The 5,223-nt window shown below is 45.4% G+C and overlaps 1 long non-coding RNA gene across 1 annotated transcript in view; it reads right to left on the bottom strand.

The window, feature by feature from the left end:
* LOC106815199 overlaps window positions 1-3,203 on the bottom strand; it is a 24,789-nt gene extending 21,586 nt beyond the window's left edge. The window contains exons 1-2 of the long non-coding RNA XR_001394715.1: window positions 3,193-3,203; window positions 172-175 (exon numbers count right to left, since the gene is read on the bottom strand). This is a non-coding gene — a long non-coding RNA (uncharacterized LOC106815199). The remainder of the gene's footprint in view (window positions 1-171; window positions 176-3,192) is intronic.
* Between the last annotated feature and the right edge of the window lie 2,020 nt (window positions 3,204-5,223).

A 5,223-nucleotide genomic window follows, 5' to 3' on the forward strand; every position in this document is an offset into this window, starting at 1 on the left:
AGAAATTCCAGCCAATCAGAAGGCGCTAAATTCTTCCCTATGTTATACCGTTTGGGAAAAAAAAATTTCGCGGGAGACCCTCTCAGCGTAAATAAACCCTGGCCAACACAATGTAGGGTTCACTACCACTGGCCAAAAGTAAGCTCCACCCACTTATCGATTTTTGCCAACGCTGCTACTGGATTCAGGAACCTGTGCGTCCGAACATCCCACGCACGTTTCTTGAATGCCAACTAAAGTTGATTGCAGTGGGCGAACGCATTGTTTACATGTATGTCACGGTTTATCACGGATTAGTTTTCAAATAAATACCCCTGGAATTTAATATGCATGAACAGATTTCTATAGGTACCAGCTTCTCAGTGTTTCGAATTTTCGGTGATCAAATAGCTGTAGGATCAGGTGGCCTGTTTTATCAAGAAGCTGTAGGCCCGGCATCGAAACTGTCGGCGGCGGGCCGACGGGCCGACGTGAATTTCGAACACTGACCATATATTATTTTGTAAACCACTTACGTAGGCGATTTTATTTAACAGATGCTACCTTATCCTCTTCAGACGTCTATGATACCTATATACGTATTCCTAACTGCAAATTGCGTGTTTAACATGGGCGGCACGCTCGCATCACATCACAGCGTGCACGCGCAAGATGCTAGCGGAGCGAACGGTGACGTACCTCTCTATAGATATGGCGAGCAGCGTGTTGGCTGAGACGAAGAGCGACAGGTTCTTCAGGTAGCCGGCAGTCATGCAGAGATAGTTGTTGAAGATCCACGAGCCGCGGATGTAGTTGTCCATGAAGAGTGGACAGGAGAAGAGCGCGACCAGCAGGTCTGAGATGACCAGGTTCAGCAGCAGCAGGTTGGTCGACGTGCGCATGCGCTTGTACTTAATCGCCGCCCAGCAGATGAAGCCGTTGCCGACGCCGCAGACGACGATCGTCGCTCCGTAGACGACGGCGAGGAACACCTTGACGAGCATGTGCGGCTTCGCGTACGGGTTCGGATAGCGGCTGCGGAAGTCCTTCCACGGTGTGTTGTTCATGTCGTCGGTGCCGTTCGTGCGGTTGCGGAAGAGCGCGAACAGATGCTCAGGTGTCAGATCGTCGTACTCGGCATAGTCGCTCAGCTCGGCGACTTCTGCGAGGAGGTCAGCCATCGAGTGTTCGTCGGTGCGGACCGTGTATCATGGCCGTCCAGCACGCGAGCCGTCGTCGGCAGGCGCTGATTACGTGGTCGCCACCTGCAACGTGACGCAGCGGCGAGATTACGCTAAGATTCGCGTCGCGTTCGGGTCACGTCGCCGGGGAGTGCTGGCTAGCGGCAACATAAGGGAGGCGTCCGTCAGGGACATGGAAATCATGGGCGGGCGACAAGCTCTTAAGATAATACGGCGACGACAAGCTGTCGTTAACAATTGCTGAGATCATGACTGCGGCTTAACTGCCTCGTTATTCCGGTACCGGGGGCCTAGCAAATCCTCGCATCGACGAGATTGATGGGCGCAGCAGCCGTAGTTTTACGGCATGTGTGATGAGGAGAACCTCTTATGTAACTACAGGTGAAAGAGCAGGTAACAATGCGAAGCATCGAGCAACGATTGCTATAGCCACCCGCACACCCACCCACCAGCCCGCCCGCCCGCGAAATTTTTTTTTCCCAAACGGTATAACATAGGGAAGAATTTAGCGCCTTCTGATTGGCTGGAATTTGGCAAGATGTCAGCCTCCATGACTTGTAGCCAAAATCCCGAATTATCTACCAAAAACTTTCCCGAACTTTCTGTAAGTTAGGTTAAAGTCGTTTTAGTATGTTTTCTTTAAAACAACATGGGTTTGAGTGAATAAACCCAAATATGATGCCATTTCTTGACTGATTTGGTTTGACTGAAGAAAACCTTCAAAACAAGAGGACAAACGCTATTTGTAAATATTTGTTTTGGTTTATGACCGCTAGATAAGTAAGTTTTCTGATGTATTTTCCATGAAAAACATATTTTACTCTATATACTATATTAATATAACATATAATATCACTATAACTGCAATTCTTTGTGCAAATGTGTTATTTTCATCTCAATCTTAAAGGGAGAGCTTACTCTAGGTTCTAGGGTTATTTTCAGCTAATTTAGGTTATAATTACGCTACATAAAAAGTTTCATGGTTCAATCACCTTTAGAAATATTTTTTTTTAATGTTTTAAAACTAACGACTACAGTTTGATTACAACACGCTTTCAACGCTCATGCTGACTGCACCGCGCTCGATCACGATCGCAGTACGTCCATATACGTCCACACTGCGTTCTACACGTTTCCACCACGCTCTTAGAGCGTAGTACGAGCGTAGTGAGATCGGGGCCCTGGTGTGACTGGGGTATAAGGAGCGGTCTGGCCTTTTCTCAACAAGGTCATGAAGACCGATTACGTTGCCGATGCTCACATTTGCTGTCTCGGCGCGTGTATTGTCAAGGTGTATAAGTGCACTTTATTATTGCATGTGATCGTAATCCGGGTATGTTAGGTTGTACCATATACAGTGTTTGCCACTGAGCAGAAAAAGCTGTAGGCCCGCCAATTTTGGAGCAAATTACAGTAATGAAACAGCATATCATGTTCTTCCTTGTGTTTATTAGTCATTATTAATGTCCATAATCATAATCCCTCTGTTTTTCCTTCCTCTCGTCGGATGACTGTTTATGCTTTTTTTGCCGGGGGCTCACAATTAAGGAAACGCCACATCGTTGTTATATGTAGCTTATTGGTAACTACGACTCTCCACTTTGACAGCAGAGAGACAGACTGGTAGTCTGGTACACATCGGGGACTTCTATGAGGGTCTGGGGGCCAGAACATTTTTGAAAATTACAAGCTCTGAGATGCAATCTAGAGCTATTTCAGGGTACTCCAATAGCTTACAACTAGCAACACTTTTTGGTGGAAAAGGAAAAAATTATGTAAAATTTACCTACTGTAAAATTTTGATGGGCACTGGGGAATTCCGTCTGTGTTGAGTGTGTCCAAAGTAAATGTATTTTGTAGACATACAAGCTCTTACGTAGGGAAGCTTTAGCTACACCCTGTATGAAATGTATATAGTTTTTTCCAAACGTTAAAAACAATATGACACGGTTAAACCTGAGTGGTACGACGAGGCTGTACTGCTGTTTGCATGACTAGTAAGTAATACGACGTGCTTTTCAGCTACAGTGACAATTATGACATGTGTGTTAAAACTTGAGACAATTATTATTATTTACTGTATAATTCAGCATGATATATTACCTAAATCTTCTTAATATTATTTTAAAACAGTATACTGATCGTTTGTAATAACTACCAGTGATACTTTATTGTTTACATCCAAACGTGAAATGCGCAGGGATGTAAGAATTACTTCACAACCTAGTAGTACAGTAGATTAGAAAAAAATCGTTCAAATTGTGAAAAAAGTATGAAAATTGGTACACTTGCATACTTTTGTATGCTCTTTCATTTAAAAGCAGGACACACGCGGTCCAACTACAACTTCGGCCGCCATCTTGAATTTAAAAATGGCCGCCGTCATTTCTTAAAAAATAGCTATATCTCGGTTAATAATCTTCGTACAGACTTGAAAATTGATTGACAGACGTAATTTGGGTTACTATTTCATACAACAACGTGATGAATGTGATCCAAGGGCGTTTTCGGCCGCCATCTTGAATTCAAAAATGGCCGGCCTCATTTTTTAAAAAATAGCTATATCTCGGTTAATAATCTTCGTACAGACTTGAAAAATTGACTGACAGACGTAATTTGGGTTACTATTTTTATACAACAACGTGATGCATGTGATCCAAGGGCTTTTTCGGCCCACCATCTTGAATTCAAAATGGCCGCCGTCATTTCTTAAAAAATAGCTATATCTCGGTTAATAATCTTCATACAGACTTGAAAATTTACTGACAGACGTAATTTGGGTTACTATTTCATACAACAACGTGATGCATGTGATCCAAGGGCGGATTCAAAATGGCCGCCATAAAAATTACAAACTTAGCAATATTTCCGTTCACGGAAGATATAGAGACGTGAAAATTTGCCAAATGGGCGCAGGTGAATACCATCCGGGCCAAGTCGACACGGTGGCCGTATCCAACACGCGTTGGAAACGATGGAAAAACACGCATTTTATCGTGAGTTCTATACACGCATTTTCAAACGTGCCGTTTTTCAAAGTAAACGCGACGTGTACACAAGCAGTTCAAAACTCACGCGCGCGCGCGAGCACGCACGCACGCACATAACAGATAGCTATACGCCCGCGAGAACGCACGCACGCACATAACAGATAGCTATATACGCGCACGAGCACGCACGCACATAACAGAAGCTATATACGCGCGCGAGCACGCACGCACATAACAGGTAACATATACGCGCGCGAGCACGCACGCACATAACAGATAGCTATATACGCGCGCGAGGCACGCACGCACATAACAGGATAAACCTAATACGCCCGCGAGAACGCACGCACCTAACAGATAAGCGATACGCCCGCGAGCACGCACGCACATAACAGGTAGCCTATACGCCGCGAGAACGCGACGCACGCACATAACAGGTAGCTATATACGCGCGGCGAGCACGCACGCACAGAAGAGGTACGCTATACGCACGCGAGAACGCACGCACTAATAGAAGCTATATACGCGCGCGAGCACGCACGCATATAACAGGTACCTATACGCGCCGCGCGAGAAACGCACGCAGATAACAGGTACTATATACGCGCGCGAGCACGCACGCACATAACAGATATCTATACGCCCGTGAGAACGCACGCACGCACATAACAGATAGCTATATACGCGCGCGAGCACGCACGCACTAAGCAGGTACCTATACGCCGCGCGAGAAACGCACGCACATAAAAGAAGCTATATACGCGGCGCGAGCACGCACGCACATAACAGGTACTTATAAGCCGCGAGAAGCGCACGCACATAAAACAAAAAGCTATATACGCGCGCGAGCACGCACGGCAACATACAGGTACCTATACGCCGCGGAGAACGCACGCACATAACAGTGTTAATAATCTTCATACAGACTTGAAATTTACTGACAGACGTAATTTGGGTTACTATTTCATACAACAACGTGATGCATGTGATCCAAGGCGATTCAAAATGCCGCCATAAAAATTACAAACTTAGCAATATTTTCCGTTCACGGA

The sequence above is a fragment of the Priapulus caudatus genome, unplaced genomic scaffold, assembly GCF_000485595.1.
Source record: "Priapulus caudatus unplaced genomic scaffold, Priapulus_caudatus-5.0.1 Scaffold1061, whole genome shotgun sequence".
NCBI lineage: Eukaryota > Metazoa > Priapulida > Priapulimorpha > Priapulimorphida > Priapulidae > Priapulus > Priapulus caudatus.